Consider the following 21,997-nt stretch of genomic DNA (forward strand, 5'->3'; position numbering starts at 1 on the left):
TCCGTCCTTCATTCATCCCTCCCTGCGTCCATCCCTCCCCCAATGACACTGTCACCTTACCCGTTAACAGTGTTGACGAAGCAGTTTCTCGATCAGCTTGGTTGTGCATGTACTGATGATGCAGAGGTATAAACACGTCCTGCGCACCTTCACACAGCTCGTCTTTGTGCGATAGGAATATAAGGGAAATAAACTTCAACACCGAAGTGATCTAAAAAGCTCTAGTGTGTTCAGTAAAAGTAAAATGAACGACTGTGAAAATAATTAATAACAGGTTATTCATAATTCATAATATTTTATGAGTCATATATTTTTAGGGGATCTTGTGTTGTTTTTTAAAATCTGATAATATTAGTTTTCTCTACTCTTAATATTGTTTTCCTTGTATTCTTTTTTGCTAACTTGTAACTGTGAATAATAACTTTTTTGTTTTACCAGTTATTGCATATTTACAGCAATATCCGATGAATGCTTGTCTCTGTTAGATACATTTATAAATAATATAGATTTACTTAAAACAATTAACTCTTTATCCAGGAAAGTAGCTCCTGTGAGTGTTATTTATGTTATAATTAGGGCCAGTTTTATAATTTTTGTTGGGTAGATTATTTTAAAAAGATGCATTATATTTTCTAACACTCGTCTAGTATAAACTCTTGTTCAAGTTTTTTTTTCTGGAAAGAAGAGGAGGGATGTAATGCAAGAAAAGCCCCTGGTCCGGCTTAAACATGAACGCGTGCACCAGGCACTCTGATTTTTAAAGTAAGTCATACGAAATGAAGAAGAGCAATAATATAAAGACGCATGATATGTAAATACAAAGGACTTGTGAATTAGTCAAAACTTGCAATGCTGATTTCTTTGGGGGCCACTAAGGGGCCAACAAATATTATTTAGATACCCTGCATTTTAAGAAAAAAAACTCAGCATTCATTTGGAGACGTGTTTCCTGCCAATGTATATATTTCGCTGTACATCGGTTTTCATTAAAGAAAAATATGGTTATTTATCTCCTTAATGCTCCAGTATTTTCAACAGATAAAGCCTACTATGGTTGTCTGCCAATCCAAAACCTTTTAGGGCAAGATATATGCATTATCATTCTCTACTGTCCTGCTTTTTAATGTCCCATCCATCCATCCATCTTCTTCCGCTTATCCGTGGTCGGGTCGCGGGGGGTAGCAGTTCCAGCAGAGAGCCCAAACTTATTTTCCCTGGCGACATCAACCAGCTCTGACTGGGGGATCCCAAGGCGCTCCCAGGCCAGCGAAGAGATATAATCCTCCACCTGGTCCTAGGTCTACCCCCTTGGTCTCTTCCCAGCTGGAACGTGCCTGGAACACCTCCCTAGGGAGGCGCCCAGGTGGCATCCTAACTAGGTGCCCGAACCACCTCACTGGCCTCCTTTCGACGCGAAGGAGGAGCGGCTCAACTCCGAGTCCCTCCCTGATGACCGAACTTCTCACCTTATCCCTAAGGGAGACACCAGCCACCCTGCGGAGAAAACCCATCTCGGCCGCTTGTATTTAATGTACTTTGACATATTTTCTATGATAAGTGTTTCCTGTTGGATGTTTTGTGGGATCCCTGCCTTACATTTGAGTGAATTGTTGATGAAGTAGATTAGATTTGTCCATTTATAATAACTTTTTTTAAGTTTAATTTCAAATGTATTTGAATTTGTCTATTTGTCTGTATTTTCTTAATGTGTGGTGCTGTATCAGATAGATTTCCCCTCAGTCAATATCTTTTCACATTATCCAGCTCTGCTCTGATGAATCCAGTCAGAGTACACATATTCTCAATCATAAAAATCACAGCCGGAGTGTTTGTGTCTATGGTTATTGGTTCAAGTGATTGGTTGCTTGATGGGGAATCTCTGGGTAAACGTTAGGGTCTTTTGTCTGACTTTTTCTTTTTTGACATGCACCTCTAGACTTATTTCCCTACACTCTATGAGTCTTTGTAAATGTCAAAGTAACTAAATCTGTGGGCTCTCATCTTGTGCACATGATCTGAGTAATTCTATCTTAAAAGCCCATATGCTTGTCCATTAAGGGTGACAGGATTTCAAAGTGCATGTCAGGTAGCACAGATTAGATATTCCAGCCTGGTAATCTTATAGCAGTTGTAAAGGCAGCTGGTTATTCCAGTCTAGTAATCCTATATATTCAGGCAGAGGTTCTCCTCATTGAAAATAACATACAAGGTTGGGTCAGGAGCATACAAGGGCATAACAGACACAGTATAGAAAACCGCACACAGCTCAAAGAGAGCTCAGAGTGCCACAAGTTCAAATGTATTCAGTGTCAAACAGTGACCAGGGTTTCTCAATTACAGGTTTGTGATCCCTTGTTGGGTCACTTGCTACCTAGATGGTGGACACATAATTCTAATGTCCCTAAATGTTGTGGCTTCTTAATTTAAAGCTTTAATGAGATTAAATATTCTCTTTCTTAAAACTGTCCCGGCCAACATACGCAGCAAAGAACAATGACAGAAGACACTAAACAAAAAATATACCTTAAGTCTGAAAAAACAGAAATGCAATTGTAGAAATGTAATTTAAAAAAAGTTGAAATTACAATCATACAAACCGCACTTAGCACATAACTCACGTAGCGATATTTTATACTTCAACCTAGATAGCATTATGAAAGCTGAGATTCCACAGATTCCATTGGTAGGCTATAAGTATCATCACTGTGCGACCAAAACTCACGGCAGCGAAAGCCAGGAAAGACAACACACAACTTCACTTTACGGGGCCAAAACGGCAAATACGTCTTACCTTGCTGTTTCTGATCAAAAGTTGTTGTCAGGGCATTACAACGCATATAAACGCTGCTGAAGGTTAAATCCATGTCTCTGTGTCCTTTGAAATGATTACTGATAATAACATTTATGGCAATAAACGTATTTTTCATATAGAGTGTAACGGAGCTTCCGGTTTTGGGCAAGCTACGTGTGCGTATCACTCTCACTCCTCAATGGAATCTAAACATTACCAAATCCATCTAAACTTTAGATGGATTTAGGAACGTCCTCTCAATTCTATTGGCTCTAACGGTTACAAAGAGGTGTCAATCACCCACATCGACCAATGGGTTCCAGAGATATGGCAAATATACCCAGAGGTGACTCCGCCTGGACCTACTTTTTCTAACCCTCTCTAAAAAGGTCAAATTTCACTTGTTTTGCATCAATCTTGATACAGGGTACTTATATGTTATAGTTTGGATTCCTAAAGGTTTTTGGCTACTATCCCATTATTCATAACAAACACCATGTTCGAACATAAGGATGCTCATAAGTGTACGTGGTACCAGAGCACCCTAGGCAGAAGGTCCATGATCGATTTCGTTATCGTATCATCGGACCTGAGGCCGTATGTTTTGGACACTCGGGTAAAGAGAGGGGCGGAGTTGTCAACTGATCACCATCTGGTGGTGAGTTGGGGTCGAGTGGCGGGGGAAGCCTCTGGATAGACCTGGTAAGCCCAAACGTGTAGTTCGGGTGAACTGGGAACGTCTGGAGGAGGCCCAATTTCAGGAGGCCCTTCAACTCACACCTCCGCGGAGCTTTTCGGGCATTCCTGTGGAGGTTTGGGGACATTGAACCAGAGTGGGCGGTGTTCAAAGCCTCTATTGCCGAAGCCGCGCGGGGAGCTGTGGTCTCAAGGTCCTAGGTGCCTCAAGGGGCGGTAACCCTCGAACCTCCTGGTGGACACCGGTGGTCAGGGAAGCTGTCCGACTGAAGAAGGAGGCCTTCAGGATTTGTTATCCCGGGGGGACTCCCGAGGCAGTTGCAAGGTACCGACAGGCCCGAAGGGCAGCAGCCTCATCCGTGGCCGAGGCAAAAGCAGCGGTGTGGGAGAAGTTCGGAGAAGACATGGAGAAGGACTTTCGGGCGGCACCAAAGTTGTTCTGGAAAACTGTCCGACACCTCAGGAGGGGGAAGCAGGGAACCATCCAAACTGTGTACAGTAAGGATGGGACGTTGTTGACCTCAACTGATGGAGTGTTGGAGCGTTGGAAGGAACACTTTGAGGAACTCCTGAACCCGACAACTCCGCCCTCTATGTTAGAGGCAGAGCTGGAGTATGACGGGGGATCAACACCAATCTCCCGGGGGGAGGTCACTGAGGTCGTCAAACAACTCCACAGTGGCAAAGCCCCGGGGGGTGGATGAGATCCGCCCAGAAATGCTGAAGGCTCTGGGTGTTGAGGGACTGTCATGGTTGACACGTCTCATCAACGTTGCGTGGAAGTCGGAAACAGTACCGAAGGAGTGGCAGACCGGGGTGGTGGTTCCCCTTTTTAAAAAGGGGGATCAGAGGGTGTGTGCCAATTACAGAGGCATCACACTACTCAACCTCCCCGGGAAAGTTTACTCTAAGGTACTCGAAAGGAGGGTCAGGCCGATTGTCGAACCTCAGATTGAGGAGGAACAATGCGGATTCCGTCCTGGTCGTGGAACGACGGATCAGCTTTTTACTCTCGCAAGGATCCTGGAGGGGGCCTGGGGAGTACGCTTATCCGGTCTACATGTGTTTTGTAGACTTGGAGAAGGCGTATGACCGAGTTCCCAGGGAGTTACTGTGGGAGGTGCTGCGGGAGTATGGGGTGAGGGGGTCTCTACTCAGGGCCATCCAATCTCTGTACTCCCAAAGCGAGAGCTGTGTCCGGTCCTCGGCAGTAAGTCGGACCCATTTCCGGTGAGGGTGGCCTCCGCCAGGCTGCGCTTTGTCACCAATCCTGTTTGTAATATACATGGATCGGATTTCGAGGCGTAGTCATGGGGAGGGGGTCTGCAGTTCGGTGGACTAAGGATTGCACCACTGCTTTTTGCAGATGATGTGGTTCTAATGGCTTCATCGGTCTGCGACCTTCAGCACTCACTGGATCGGTTCGCAACCGAGTGTGAAGCGGCTGGGATGAGGATCAGCACCTCCAAATCTGAGGCCATGGTTCTCATGCAGGAAACCGATGGGACTGTCCCACTCCAAGTAGGGAATGAGTCCTTACCCCAAGTGAAGGAGTTCAAGTATCTCGGGGTCTTGTTCTCGAGTGAGGGAACAATGGAGCGTGAGATGGGCCGGAGAATCGGAGCAGCAGCGGGAGCGGTACTGCAGGTCGCTTACCGCACCGTTGTGACGAAAAGGGAGCTGAGCCAGAAGGCAAAGCTCTCTGTCTTCCGGGCCATTTTCGTTCCTACCATCACCTATGGGCATGAAGGATTAGGTCATGACCGAAAGAACGAGATCGCGGATCAAGCGGCCGAGATGGGTTTTCTCCGCAGGGTGGCTGGTGTCCTCCCTTAGGGATAAGGTTAGAAGTTCGGTCATCAGGGAGGGGACTCGGAGTTGAGCCGCTCCTCCTTCGCGTCGAAAGGAGCCAGTTGAGGTGGTTCGGGCACCTAGTTAGGATGCCACCTGGGCGCCTCCCTAGGGAGGTGTTCCAGGCACGTCCAGCTGGGAAGAGACCAAGGGGTAGACCTAGGACCAGGTGGAGGGATTATATCTCTTCGCTGGCCTGGGAGCGCCTTGGGATCCCCCAGTCAGAGCTGGTTGATGTCGCCAGGGAAAAGAAAGTTTGGGGCTCTCTGCTGGAACTGCTACCCCCGCGACCCGACCACGGATAAGCGGGAGAAGATAGATGGATGGATCCCATTATTCAAGGGTGGTTTTCACTATAAGTAATGTTTTTTTTTAATGTTCAATCTGAATTTACTTTAAAATAAAAACATCTGTATTGATTCTGACACTTCTACAGCCAACTCAGAGGTTTATCATTGCTTTGAGAAAAAAGATTATTAATGTACCCCTTTTAGAAGTGAATATATAGTCATGTATTCTGGGCACGTCATTTTCGAGCCTAAGACCTGAAAAACAGGCACCAGGCTTAACAGGTTAACAGGATATAAAAGCCCTTTAACTCAGTTCAGTGTGGACATTTGTTGCATGTCATCCTTCCTCTCTCCCCTTCTTTCCTGTCCTCTCTACGCTATCAAATGAAGGCATGATGCCTGGAAGAGAACATTCCTGTGAAAAGCTGAAATCTGGATGGGGTCATAAAAACCCTAACGCTCCTGAGTTTAACACAACTTTTAACTACTTGCTAAACTTATATAGAGTGTGAAAAGTTTTACTACAATGACACAGGTGTAATTAACCTGTATACAGCCTCATTGCAACAAAGCTGATAACATTGACAATGTTACAAACCTAAAGCAAAAGTACTCTATTTGTAGTTTATGTCTCGTGCTTTTTTTTCTTTTTAGCAAACTTTAATGCCCTAGTAAGTACAAAATGCTGAAAGTTATATCTAGCCAATGATTTAGCCTGATTAAATATATAGAATTAAATGTAGAAATATTTTGTATTCATACTGCTAAACACTATGTCTAAGGTGTGTAAAAAAACATTCCCAGTCCCCTGAGCACTAGAGGTTTAACGTTTTCACATCACACTGAGGTAGATTACATATTTTGACCAGGATTAATTTATAAACTAGTTCTGATATCACAAAGCCCTGCTCATGTCTACATGTCTTAAATTCAGATTTAGGATTATCACAGAGAAACCTTTCACCTTTAAATGAACCGGAAACCATCCACCATCAGGGTCAAACATCAAAGTACCTCAACAACAAGCAGAACCTGTTTTGTTGTGACTGTGGTCAGCTGGTTTGCCAAACAAATTCTGGATTACTACAATATTTGTTCTGTCCTCTATCAGCGCACACTTCCCTTTATTGTTTTGAGAGAAAGATTTGGCCTGTAGCTGACACTGAGGACTTTTACTCCACTAAGGAGATTATAAAACACAGGAGATCAGCCCGGAGAATCACCCTCACAGATAAACTGTGTGTTCTAAATACTACAGGCTTAATTGAAATGTCTGGATGGTTTCCAGCTGCACTAATCAAAAGACAAGTGCTAATCTTGCATGACTCTTTGGACCCTACGCGGTGGGGAGGAGGCGTCTGATCACAACCAATCAGAGTGCTGCAACCACATTAACACTGCAATCCTACGTGGTTTCAATTGACTGATTTAATAACATTCTTTTTTTTAACAGCATCAGATTTTTCTCGCACTTCTTCTGTTAGAGCATACAAAGACCACAGATAGAGGATACCTATCACAAGCAGTGAGAATAATCATGTTCTGTCCAGCCCCACACAGGGAGGATGAATGCCATGCACCACCCACTATTTGGATATCAACATTGCTCACCATTGGACGGGGAGGGTCCATGGCTGCAGGCGTGTCATGCTCAGCGCAAGCCTCCCGAATTACAGAGCCTCCTCCTCATTTCCCCATATGGCCTGCTGTAGGTTACAAACATGATAACAGTGAGGAATTATCAATAGGATCATCAAATACTACTTTTTTTCAATTATGATTATCTGGGTGAAAACACTTTTAAAAGACAATCCACAACCAAGGAAATTAGGAACGTTTGGTCAACTAAAACAAATAATAATCAATGTAGCATACTTGTGTATGTTGCTCTTGCTCTCTTGCACTTTTTGCATATCATGTATTTTGTTTTTGCTATGTTTGTCAAATGTAATTTTCTTAAATGTTTTATGTGAGGGACTGCGGATGGAAACTAGCTCAAAGCTAAATCTGGCACTGTTATACGCTTGATACATTTGAATGTTTTAAGTGTTCATTACTGTGCGTTGTCGCTGCCAAATAAACGATTAAATGAAATGAAACATACATTAATACCTAAACTACGGCTACTTTGTTTTCAAAGTATTTGTATTTACATTTTTATTTCACTATCAGCACTGTTAGAAAGCATTACATTATATGTACCTTGTTATCCAGTGGTGAAAGAAGCTTTTCCTAACTCACCCACACATCCTCTCAGATTAAATATCCAAACAGTCAATGGCAGCGTCTTAAGGAGCAGTTCTAAATCTCTCTAAAGCGAGAGGTTTTGACAGAAGGCAGGGCAGATAGAGTTAAATACTCCTTAAACAAGACAGATGTTTTGAGCAACATAGCTTCAATTGATTTGGGTAACTTCCAAATCCTCACAGAGCTTCCTGTTTACATCGTGTTATTGCAGAGTTTGTACAGAATACACTCTCCTGTTTTGTTTTAAATATCCTGCAATAATGTAATAATACTTCAAAGGTAACACAATCCACACGACCTTCACATGAGGACAGTAGATGTCACTCGATACCTCTAAGTTCTTTGTCATCTCAGAATAGAAACCCTGGTCCCTTCACCTGTCTGTCTGTTTGTCCTCTCTTCAGTGTGAGGCGCCCAGAAACTGTGAAAGTGAACTTCTGTTTGTACAGCACAGGGCTAATTTTTCTCAGCGCTAGTAAAGTCCTGAATCCCTGCATCTGCCTGCCAGGTGTTCTTCCTGGGCTCTCTATCACATTTCACACTCGTTTGTAGGATTCATTGGTCACACGCCAGTTTTTGTGTGTGACCTCTCTGCCCTCTCTCTTGTTCATTTAGCCTGTCGTGAAAGTCAGTGGGAGTTGACAGTTTAAATGCACAACAAGCAACAGTGGCAGTGATGCTTTTTGGTTGAGGCATCAGAAAGACAAATACTTTGCTTTACTTTAACATGGCATATCTGACATACAAAGTTTGTTTACAATGACTTTTAGTCATGCTAGTGGTGTAGCTTTTGGGTTGACCATGTTGGTCTGTTGTTTGGTCCATCACTGGGATTACTGACCAATTTTGTTCAAGATTGCATCTTTACAAATTGGAGCCTTCCCTGAGTCTTTGCCAGCAGCAATTGAACGTGTTCACTTATCTAGTGAAATATCCCTATATCTGGATGGTCACAACATTTGGTACATCAATTAGTTTCCCCCTATGGATACATTAGAAATAATTGGTAATCCTCTGACTTAAAAAAACTAGGGATGCACGATATTGGTTTTTTGAAACCGATACCGATACCGATAACTTCCTGCTTCTCAAGACCGATACCGATAATAAAAAAATGTTTACGCCACTAATTATTTTAACGCGATTAACGCATGTGTATTTTTTTTCCTTGGCCGCCCCGTAGTTTCAGAGCGCATCGAGTTTAAAATACCATCTACAAGCTGATGCTGACAGCCCCGCTCCTGCCGCTCGCTTGTGGCAGACCACACTTCCACGCTCACCGGCAGGCACCGACTGGCCATCTGGAGGACCGGGAGGGTGTGTGTATGTGTGGCCCGAGCGAGCGAGAGAGAGACCTTACGTGCATTGTTGTTGTTAGCATATGGTGCTAGCTAGCTGCGCTAACGGATATAAGGAGCTGTTTAAATGAAAACAGAGGAGCGACATTTCGCCACAACTGCGCCGAGCACTTGACTTTATGCAGGAAGCCAGACAGTGGGACATTGTACGAAAAGTCAGCACACTCAGCACGGATAGTGCGCAACATGATTGCAGCGTCCAGGCAGCTACGGTTCGAGCATATGCCTTGAGTTGCACATAGCTCCAACGCCCATACCACCGACGACATGTTTGTTTACTGTCCTGGCTTCACGGCCGCACACCATTTACGTCACAGCCAGGCATGAGTTAGGGAGCACTGGATTTGTGAAGAACTCCCCTCTTCCTAAACCACTAATACCACAGTACTGGCAAAACGGGAGGAGCCGAGTGAAAAACAAGCGCCCCTCATCCCAATCCACCCACAGCGCAGTATTTTTTTATTTTTTTTTACCCAAAAAATATATTGTATATTATCGGGGCTATTAATACTGTTATCGGGTTTATCGGGATGACGTCATAATTCCTATTATCGGACCGATAATTATCGGGCCGATAATTATCGTGCATCCCTAAAAAAAAACCTTGTGCCACAATCACGTCAGCATTTAAATTTGTCCAACCCTGTGGTTTATGACCAAAGACTTTTAAAACTGATGACATTGCCTCTCTGAAGAACCAGCACCTTACCGTGGTAGAGAGGTTTGTGTGCCCTGATGAACCTGGGGGCTGTGTTGTCTGGAACCTTGTGTTCCTGGTAGGGTCTCCCATGGCAAATTGATCTCAGGCAAGGGGCCAGACTAAGATTGGTTCAAAAGACCTCATGAAAGACGACACAGGAAGTGAGGATACCCGGCCCGGAGGAAGCCCGGGGTCCCCTTCTGGAGCCAGGCCCAGAAGGAGGACTCGTCGGCGAGCGTCTGGTGGCCGGGCTTGCCACGGAGCCCGGCCGGGCCCAGCCCGAAAAGGCAACGTGAGCAACACCTCCGCTTCTCCGTCCCGCGGGCCCACCACCTACGGGAAACAGCGATGGGGTCGGGTGCGCTGCCAGAAGGGTGGCAGTGAAAGCGGAGGGTCTCAACGGACCAGACCCGGGCGACAGAAGCTGGCTTTGGGGACGTGGAACATCACCTCTCTGGGGGGGAAGGAGCCGGAGCTTGTGCGGGAGGTGGAGCGTTATCAGTTGGATCTGGTTGGGCTCACCTCTACGCACAGCGTTGGCTCTGGAACCTTACTTCTGGATAGGGGTTGGACTCTATTCTTCTCCGGAGTTGCTCAAGGTGTGAGGCGCCGGGCGGGTGTGGGGATACTCACAAGTCCCCGGTTGGGTGCTTCGTTGTTGGAGTTTACCCCAGTGGACGAGAGGGTCGCCTCCCTACGCCTGCGGGTTATGGGGGGGAAAACTCTGACTGTTGTGTGTGCTTATGCACCCAACAGCAGTTCAGAGTATACGGCCTTCTTGGAGACCCTGGAAAGAGTCCTGTATGGGGCTCCTGAAGGGGACTCTTTAATCTTGCTGGGAGACTTCAACGCACATGTGGGCAATGATGGAGACACTTGGAGGGGCGTGATTGGGAGGAACGGCCCCCCTGATCTGAACCGGAGTGGTGGTTTGTTACTGGACTTCTGTGCTAGTCATGGATTGGCCATAACAAACACCATGTTCGAACATAAGGATGCTCATAAGTGTACGTGGTACCAGAGCACCCTAGGCAGAAGGTCCATGATCGATTTCGTTATCGTATCATCGGACCTAAGGCCGTATGTTTTGGACACTCGGGTAAAGAGAGGGGGGGGGGAGTTGTCAACTGATCACCATCTGGTGGTGAGTTGGGTCGAGTGGCGGGGGAAGCCTCTGGATAGACCTGGTAAGCCCAAACGTGTAGTTCGGGTGAACTGGGAACGTCTGGAGGAGGCCCAAGTTCAGGAGGCCTTCAACTCACACCTCCGGCGGAGCTTTTCGGGCATTCCTGTAGAGGTTGGGGACATTGAACCAGAGTGGTCGGTGTTCAAAGCCTCTATTGCCGAAGCCGCGGCGGGGAGCTGTGGTCTCAAGGTCCTAGGTGCCTCAAGGGGCGGTAACCCTCAAACCTCCTGGTGGACACCGGTGGTCAGGGAAGCCGTCTGACTGAAGAAGGAGGCCTTCAGGGATTTGTTATCCTGGGGGACTCCCGAGGCAGTTGCAAGGTACCGACAGGCCCGAAGGGCAGCAGCCTCATCCGTGGCCGAGGCAAAGCAGCGGGTGTGGGAGAAGTTCGGAGAAGACATGGAGAAGGACTTTCGGGCGGCACCAAAGTTGTTCAGCGAACCATCCAAGCTGTGTACAGTAAGGATGGGACGTTGTTGACCTCAACTGATGGAATGTTAGGGCGTTGGAAGGAACACTTTGAGGAACTCCTGAACCCGACAACTCCGCCCTCTATGTTAGAGGCAGAGCTGGAGTATGACGGGGGATCAACACCAATCTCCCGGGGGGAGGTCATTGAGGTCGTCAAACAACTCCACAGTGGCAAAGCCCCGGGGGTGGATGAGATCCGCCCAGAAATGCTGAAGGCTCTGGGTGTTGAGGGACTGTCATGGTTGACACGTCTCATCAACATTGTGTGGAAGTCGGAAACAGTACCGAAGGAGTGGCAGACCGGGGTGGTGGTTCCCCTTTTTAAAAAGGGAGATCAGAGGGTGTGTGCCAATTACAGAGGCATCACACTACTCAGCCTCCCCGGGAAAGTTTACTCTAAGGTACTAGAAAGGAGGGTCAGGCCGATTGTCGAACCTCAGATTGAGGAGGAACAATGCGGATTCCGTCCTGGTCGTGAAACGACGGATCAGCTTTTTACTCTCGCAAGGATCCTGGAGGGGGCCTGGGAGTACGCTTATCCGGTCTACATGTGTTTTGTAGACTTGGAGAAGGCGTATGACCGAGTTCCCAGGGAGTTACTGTGGGAGGTGCTGCGGGAGTATGGGGTGAGGGGGTCTCTACTCAGGGCCATCCAATCTCTGTACTCCCAAAGCGAGAGCTGTGTCCGGGTCCTCGGCAGTAAGTCGGACCCATTTCCGGTAAGGGTTGGCCTCCGCCAGGGCTGCGCTTTGTCACCAATCCTGTTTGTAATATACATGGATCGGATTTCGAGGCGTAGTCGTGGGGGAGGGGGTCTGCAGTTCGGTGGACTAAGGATTGCACCACTGCTTTTTGCAGATGATGTGGTTCTTATGGCTTCATCGGTCTGCGACCTTCAGCACTCACTGGATCGGTTCGCAACCGAGTGTGAAGCGGCTGGGATGAGGATCAGCACCTCCAAATCTGAGGCCATGGTTCTCAGCAGGAAACCGATGGACTGTCCACTCCAAGTAGGAAATGAGTCCTTACCCCAAGTGAAGGAGTTCAAGTATCTCGGGGTCTTGTTCTCGAGTGAGGGAACAATGGAGTGTGAGATGGGACGGAGAATCGGAGCAGCAGGAGCGGTACTGCAGTCGCTTTACCGCACCGTTGTGACGAAAACGGAGCTGAGCCAGAAGGCAAAGCTCTCTGTCTACCGGGCCATTTTCGTTCCTACCCTCACCTATGGTCATGAAGGATGGGTCATGACCGAAAGAACGAGATCGCGGATACAAGTGGCCGAGATGGGTTTTCTCCGCAGGGTGGCTGGTAGACACCTTAGGGATAAGGTGAGAAGTTCGGTCATCCGGGAGGGACTCGGAGTTGAGCCGCTCCTCCTTCGCGTCGAAAGGAGCCAGTTGAGGTGGTTCGGGGCACCTAGTTAGGATGCCACCTGGGCGCCTCCCTAGGGAGGTGTTCCAGGCACGTCCAGCTGGGAAGAGACCAAGGGGTAGACCTAGGACCAGGTGGAGGGATTATATCTCTTCGCTGGCCTGGGAGCGCCTTGGGATCCCCCAGTCAGAGCTGGTTGATGTCGCCAGGGAAAAGAAAGTTTGGGGCTCTCTGCTGGAACTGCTACCCCCGCGACCCGACCACGGATAAGCGGGAAAAGATGGATGGATGGATGGATGGATGACATTACCACACGCTAAGCTAAGATGGAGGATATGGTTAACATTTGACCTGCCCAACTCCTAAAAGCATGATACAGTATGAGGCTGTCATGCTATTGGTGGCTTTGCCAACACATACAATGACAACCATAGGTGAAAACATCTCAGGGCAACAATATAATATTGTATTTTATTTAAATGCAGGACTATAGTAACCATGAGTAAGTGTTATTTGCTGTTTACCAACATTCAGCAATAAACATGGTACTGTTGTATCCCTGAGAAAGAAAATGCATTCATCCTCTACCTCCCATATCATCTCATTCTCTTGAGTTCAAAATATGCCTTGTTATCAGAGTGCAGCTTTAAAATCTGCACAATAACGATCATCCAAATGCTATTTTCTGCTGGAACTAGATTTATTCTTGGCTTATCAAATATTTCTGCACCAAACACTTGCGCTGTGCCTTGTGTAGCTCCCATTGGTATTAGTATGTGCAGGAAATAGATACCACGGCATGTGTGTCTCAAAGGTACTGAGAAAGCCCAGGTTGCCACCGTGTTGCCGGGGACAGACAGGCAGGTATTCAGCTCTGCCACACAGGCTATCTCCTCATCCAGTGGAGCATTGTTGGCCTTTGTTGCCGTGCTGGGACTGCATGGGTTGCTGCTTCGGAAGAAAAGAGCTGCTATAAATCTTTAAGATTGCAGAAGTAATGGCACTGGTTTAATACGCTTTAGTATAGGTTGAAAAAAAAAAGGAGTAGTTTATTGATAAGCAGTGTGTTCATTTATCACATGTATCTTTGTTATGTGATGGAAAAAATACATTAAATATTGTAAAAGTAATTACATGCTCGATATAACATCATTTCTTCCATTGTGTTTAGGCTCTGTTCACCTCCAAGGTTTTCGACTGCATCACTCTCTTTGATCATACATGAATTATAAATGAAGGCAAGCTGCTAAACCTCCTTCACTGTCTCTCCTCCCTATTGCTTGAAACTGACATGAACGATCCACCAGGAACCCCATTATGTCAGCAAGCAACCAGCTCCAGTGTCTCGTTCAGGATGCAGATGTTGACTTTTTATTTAGAGAAACTCCATTACTAGGAACATTTGAGATTGAAAGCCTTTGTAGACACAAACCGATATCACACACGACAGGAAATGGAAAACCCCAAAAGGCAAAATAGGGCCCCTTTTACAGGAAATATGTGTTTTTTCCTACTGTTTTGGACGGATTTGTATTTGTTATGATAACATTTTGCTCTGGGAAGAATTGTATTAAAATGAGATGATAGGAAGCAATATGACAGTCAATCCTATGTTAACTATACTCCTAAAAGGCAATTCTCAAAGCTATCACACCAAAAACAACAGCAAATATTATATGGATTTACATTAAGTGACTTAAGGCAAATGTTATTATAAGTGATGGCCAAAACAACAAAATTAGACCTACGTTTTGATGAACCCATTAACCTTTAAGGCACCTTATGCAGGTTTTCTTCTTAATCTTAACAATTATTTAGGAGCAGCAGTGTTTCAGTCTGCAGGGACTCATTTCACCTACTGGTCACTGCCGAGGGGCCCTTGAGCAAGGCACCAAACCCCCCAACCCCCGCTCGCCGGTCACTGTACGATAGCTGCCCACTGCTCCTAGGATGGGTAGATACTAGCTATTATATATGGAGGACGGAACATGACTTAAGTATAAATAAATAAATGTATGAAGAAATACAGGAATAAATAAATTACGTACATAAATACAGGAATAAATAAATAAATACGTAAATAAATAAATAAATACAGGAATAAATAAATGACGAAATAAATACAGAAATAAATAAATGTTGAAATGAATACACAAATAAATAAATAAAAGAATAAATGCATAAATAAATATGGAAATAAATACATCAATGTATAAATAAATAAATGTCGAAAATAAAACAGAACACACGTTATTATTATATATCTTTCATTTATTTCTACATTTACGCGACATACATTTATTTATTTATGTATTTATGTGTCCGTATGCTAATGAGGTGGGCGGTCCTAACCTCAGTCTGAAGCAGGATTCGCCAATTGTTGGAGCCAGGCAGAAGCAATAGATTTGTGGCAAGTCACATCATGTCGAGCTGAGCCAAGTCCTCTATACATCGTTCCACACGAAACTGGACATAATCTTTTGGTTCTCCGTTCTCTAAATGGTCCGCTAATGATCGTAAATGATCTCCAATGGCTCTTAAATCAATATCCATAAATAAACCTTACAACTGTGGATAAACCATGGATGTATAAAGATAAGGGCTAAACAGTAAAGCTCCTGCATTCGAATCAGCGCGGTTATCCAGGCGTTAGTAGTAGAGCCCTCTGCCAGAAATGATCACACACTCCTGTAACCAATCCTGCTTCAGACTGAGGTTAGGACCGCCCACCTCATTAGCATACGGACACATAAATACATAAATAAATAAATGTATGTTGCGTAAATGTAGAAATAAATGAAAGATATATAATAACGTGTGTTCTGTTTTATTTTCGACTTGTATTTATTTATTTATACATTGATGTATTTATTTCCATATTTATGTATGCATTTATTCTTTTATTTATTTATTTGTGTATTAATTTCAACATTTATTTATTTCTGTATTTATTTCGTCATTTATTTATTCCTGTATTTATTTATTCCTGTATTTATTTATTAATTTACGTATTTATTTATTTATTCCTGTATTTCTTCATACATTTATTTATTTATACTTAAGTCATGTTCCGTCCTCCATAATTATACATGCAGAGGTCCAATCAGCTGTGTGTGCTGTACTGGATGTGTGTATGAATGTGTCACAAAAATAAAGAGGATTTCATCCTCCAATTCTTCTTAATCCACAATAAATCTAACACACAAACAGGCACAGGTGGTCCTCCATCTTAAATGTGTGTATTTGCGCAAAAGAGCACAAGCTGCACTATCCACACAGTGAGGCCCTCTCTTCATCATGAAATCATTGCATACATAATGAATAAGCTTCTTGAGCACTGAGGGACAAATTCATCTTAACCACAGACACACAACCACGCTCACACGCAGCTTTCGTGCTGCTGTTGAGCTGATTTTCTGTTTGTCACTTTAAATTGAAATTCTTATCAAGCACTTTCAGGCACATTTGGATGTCTTCGATTTATCAAGATTTAATTTTCCTCCACAAGATTCCTCTCTCTTCTAATTGTTCTGATAAGACAGTGTCTCATATCAGCCGCCATAATGTTCTCTCTAGAGAGAAACATGCATTACTGCACTGATAAGCAGACAGTAGCCAAATTATTTGCAGCACAACATGAATACATAGTGTTGGAGAGAAGAGGAGGGGAGTAAAACAAAATGCAGTAAAGGCATCACAGATTTCCCCTTCCTGCTCTGTGCACAATCTCAGAGTTAGAAGAGGGATGTAAAAAGGGGAGAGGCCCTGGGACTTAGATGATAATAAAATATTAACTAACGCAGGATATTTTAAGCTCCTGACATTCTTTCCCTGGTCTGTGTGTTAGAAATGGCCTCCACCAGATGTAGCCAGCAGCAAGAATGATGTTCACATTGAGGAAAAGAAAGAGAAATTATCCCTATGACTTATTTTAACAACTTACTGTATTGGTTATGGGAAGCTCAAGGTTCAAGGTTGTAATCCATCATAACTATCTATTTTGGCAATCACATTATTGCCTGTCATTTTAAATACAATTTAGAGCTTTTTTTGTATTGCTTTCAGGTGCTTTCACATCTCAGCTTTAATGTGCACTGACTTGCTTCTATTTATAAATGTTTTATGTTCATGGTGTGCAGTGTTTTCATGCCATCTCTAAGCGCTGCATTCTTTGCCAGGGCTCAAAAATGTGGAGAAATTGTGACTATTCTGGTATTTACAGTTTTTCTCGATTGCTAACACAAAGCACATTATACATAAAGCACAATTATTTTAACTGACACTCAAAGAGCAAAACATCGGCTCAAATCTCCAAAACTCTAAACACGTTTTCAGCTTTTCACACAATTTACAAATCAACATGGATCTTTGTGCAAACCACTGCACACGTTTCTCCACGTAAGACACAGGAATCTGAAATAAAGTCACGTGTTAGCAGGTTTAAAACACTGATATTCAAAATGCCTCACACATGGACCAATGATCAAGAAACACGTTCCACCTGACCAAACACCTGGTAGCATAATCGTTGGCTCATCAATCAGGATGTTAGCACTATGAAAAGACCACAGGTGAGTACTTTCTTACAGCAACCATGGAAGCCAACATGGAAGCAAGAGCAAGAGGAAGAGGAAGAGGAAGAGCTGGGCTGAGAGTGAGAGGAGGAGGAAGAGTACTCTCTAATGAAATGAAATGTTATCAACCATGGTTTGACGATGAGAGAGGCTGGACGGAGGGTTCAGCCTAATCCAAGCCGATGTACTGTTGCCTCTGTAATCCGGACACTTAGACTTGAAACAGGTTAGTTAGTTGTAGCTCTGCATAACTCATGATATATCAGAGCTTATATCTGATGTGTGAAACGTATTTACTTCATTACTGTCATTGAATTGTTGGCATGTTGCATGCTATAACTGTACAAACATCCTGCACAATGTACTGTGGTAAACTCACTTTTAAGCAACACAGACACTGACCGACCACTATGTCTTTGTTGTTTATCTGAAGGACTGAGAAACAAAGAGGTGGAAGGCTAAGGGTTTCCAATGAGGCAGGAAGCAGCAGTTACAAACTGGGTTTTGGCAAACAATGCCATCACACTTAGAGATCTGAAGCATAGTAGCTATGTGCTGAGATGCATGTTGCACAATGTTATCTTTGAATTAAATGTGATTTTTTTTCAACAACTCATTTGTATTTTTTCACTTACTGTATTTCTGTAAACTCAAGCAATCTTTCTCTGCAGAAACCTCTCTGTACAGAGCACAGCCCATAACAGAGGAGAGTGCTTTAGAGTATGCTCAGCAGTGTGTTGGGTGGTCAAACAATCTAGTATTATGAATGAAGTGTGTTATATTTGGTGCTAAAGTTTGCATTTGGTAAGTGTTTATGTAGTTGTGAGTGCAGTTATTCACTTAGCAGGAGAAATTAGGAGTTTTGCACTTTGGGTGTGTGGTTTTGTGAATTGTGTTTAGTGTTCTGAGAAGCTGAGCAATTAAAAAAAATGTGTGTTACTGTAGCAATCGAGAAAAACTGTAAGACCTTTTAATATGTTGTAACTAATGTATTTATGATTGATTCATCTATGATTCCCTAATGCGTTATACAGTAGATCAGTTTTAAACAATCAATATGGGACACTAATGGGTTACCAGTTGTGAGAAATCCCTATTGCTGGTGTTTATACTTTATATTGATAATACTAGCAATTATGGTAGGCTAATCCATTAAGTATGCTTTTGGGTTTTCACTTTCTATTGAGATATCAGTGTTTATAGTAACCTATTTCAGGACATTCGTTATTTGCTTTCATGCTGAGAGTGAATAAGAAGAATAACACTACTCTCATGTCTGTACATTAAAAATGAAGCAGGCACCGTTAGCTGGTTAGCTTAGCGTAGCATAAAGACAAGAACAAATTGGTAGTAAACATCTACCAGGCTCAGAAAATCCACTTAAGCCCGCTAAAAAAGTATTAAGTTGCAGTTGTATATGCCCGACTAGTTTTTGCAAGCAACCAATGCTGGAGTCCAGATCCTGCTCACTCTTTCCCCCTTGTTTGAGTGTCCATGTGTCTATGGCACTTTCACTATGAGTGGTCGCATTTTCGAGAGCTCCCGCTTTGGCGGTTATTCCTCACGATTTTTTACATATTTCATCCTCCTGACAATATGGATTATGGACTCCTACCTCAACTCATCAATGAGGCAACATCACTTAGAGAAGGAGAGTAATGAAAGCGGGGATACAATGAACCACAATGACTTTTACCTTCTCAACGGCTGGGAAAGGAAACACCTCGCTTTTGGAAGTGCAAGCATTCATGCATTATTAACTGCAAACCCGACGCGAAAGTACTTACCCCCGTCAGGCAAACTAGACCGAAGAAGTATGATCGTCTTGGTCTTATTGTTAGCGGGAGACATCCATCTGAATCCGGGCCCGGTGCAGACAAGAAGCCAGTCCTGCAGGCTCGAGGAGCTAGCATCACAATTAGCATCAGAACTAGCATCTCTTCCGCTGCAACAACAACTACGCGACGACAACAGAGACCGTGGAGACAGCGGAGACCGAGGAATAAACGGAGACTTCGAGATTCCCCCGGGGACGCCTCGGCAGACAGACACGCATGAGGCAGTGACGAGAGGAAGAGAACCGAGATCCGAGGGAACAAATATCCGCCATGTTGTTAGCCACCCTGCTAGCATATCAACGGCTAAAGCTACAACGGAGCCTCCCTCCCCCCACCACCACCACCACCACCACCCCACCACCACGACAATCCGGTTGCTGTAACGGACAAAGACAAATATCTGCAAGCTGACGACATTGTGCATTGATTTAAGCAACAAAAATGGACTACATATTTTTCATCTGAACACTAACAGCCTGAGACACAAACTGGCTGAACTCAGGCAGCTATTCATGAACGGTAAGGCAAGCATATTATGCTTTTCTGAGACCAAATTGGACAATTCCATTACAGATTCAGAGATTGAAATTGAAGATTATCTTGTAGTGAGAAGGGACAGGAACGTGAATGGAGGTGGTGTCTGCATGTACATACATAAAGACACCAATTTCAAAAACCGTACTGACCTGCATCATGAAAATATTGAATCTGTGTGGGTTGAAATTCTTTTTGACAATGCTAAATCTGTAATAGTCGGGACAATCTAGACCACCGGAACAGAGTGACTTTTATGATACATTAGATGGGTGTTTGGCTGATGTGGGGGATGTAGAGACAATTATTATTGGAGACTGGAACACGGATATGCAACGTAAAGACATGTCCGTCTTCAAGTCCTTCAGTAGGATTTGTGATCTGCACGGCTTCAGCCAGCTAATCACCCAACCCACCCGGGTATGTGAAACAACACAAACTACCATTGATCTCATTCTGACCTCTGACAAGTCCAGGATCTCCAGTAAAGGGGTTATAGCATGCGGTTTAAGTGATCATTATATGATATTCTGTACCCGCAAAAAGCTAAAACAAAGGGCCGGCTGTCACAAAACAGTCATATCTAGAGACCTCAAAAACGACTCTAGCGAGGCCTTTAACCTAGAACTGGAGAGCCTGGACTGGTCAGATGAGCTCAGTGGTACACAAGTTGAAGAAACATGGCTTGGTTTCAAAAACAAATTCTCTGCAATACTCAATGATTTGGCCCCCCCTAAGAACAACCAGGGTACAAAATCACGCTGAGCCGTGGATGCACTCCGGCATACTGACTGCCATGAAAACCAGAGACAAAAAATGCTCTGAGTTTCATAAAAGTCAGTCAATGCTTTCCAAAAGCACGAGCAGTGAACTCCAGGCCCACGTGACTGAACTCAAAATTGAAAGAAACAGACTAAGAAATGACGTAAGCTCCATGATCAAAAACTGCCAAAAAGAATTTCATCAATGTCAAAACTGGAGGAAAACAAAAATAACCCCGTGAACTTTGGAAATTACTCAATAACCAGCTTGGCTGCAGTAAAAAACTCAAAACGAGATTTTCTAACTTAAACATAAAGACAGATAACAGGCTCATCACAGACAAACTGGATGTGGCCAAGTACTTGAACATTTTTTTCACAAACATAGCCACAACTCTTGTAAATAAATTACCCTCCCACTCAGGGCTTTTTGGAGTAGATCACATCATGACCTACTACAAAAACCTAGGGGTACGCAAAGATGATTTCAGTCTAGCAAGGGTAACAACAGCAGAGGTACTCATTAAACTGAGCGCCCTCCAACCTAACAAGGCCACTGGCCACGACAATATCCCCTCCAAATTCCTCAGAGACACAGCAACCGCCATCTCACCAGTCATAGCTCACATAATTAACCTCTCCATAAAACAGGGAAAAGTACCCAAAGACTTCAAAATTGCAAGAGTAACCCCCCTGCACAAAAAGGGCAGCAAATTGGACCCAGGCAACTACCGCTCTGTTTCTATACTTACCTCCATCTCGAAAGTCATGGAAAAAATAGTATATGAACAGGTCGAAAAGTACCTCGCGGAAAAGAAACTAATCTATGAATTTCAATCTGGCTTTAGAACATCCCACTCCACTGACACATGCCTTCTTTATTTGAGCGACCACATCAAACAAGAGGTGGACGAGGGCAAGTACTGCGGCATGGTGATGCTGGACCTACAAAAGGCTTTCGACACTGTCAATCACCCCATTCTGATTGACAAGCTAAAAGCAATTGGTTTTGATCGGTGAGCTGGATGCAATCCTACCTGGAGGGGAGAGAACAGATGGTGGAGGTAAAGATTAGATTAGATTAGATTACTTTATTGTCATTACAAAAATGCAAGCACAGTGTAACGAAATTTAAGGATGGTCTAACCAGAGTGCAAAACAGTCAGTTACATACACAATTATCAGAAGTATGTACCAAAAAAAAATGATACAAACATAAATGTAAATAGATGGGAAATGTATAAATAGGAATAAATACACAGATAATAATAAATACAGTGAATACAGAATTGCGCTTCAGCACAGCACACGACAACAACTAGGCAGTAT

The sequence above is a fragment of the Gymnodraco acuticeps genome, unplaced genomic scaffold (assembly GCF_902827175.1).
Source record: "Gymnodraco acuticeps unplaced genomic scaffold, fGymAcu1.1, whole genome shotgun sequence".
Lineage (NCBI taxonomy): Eukaryota > Metazoa > Chordata > Actinopteri > Perciformes > Bathydraconidae > Gymnodraco > Gymnodraco acuticeps.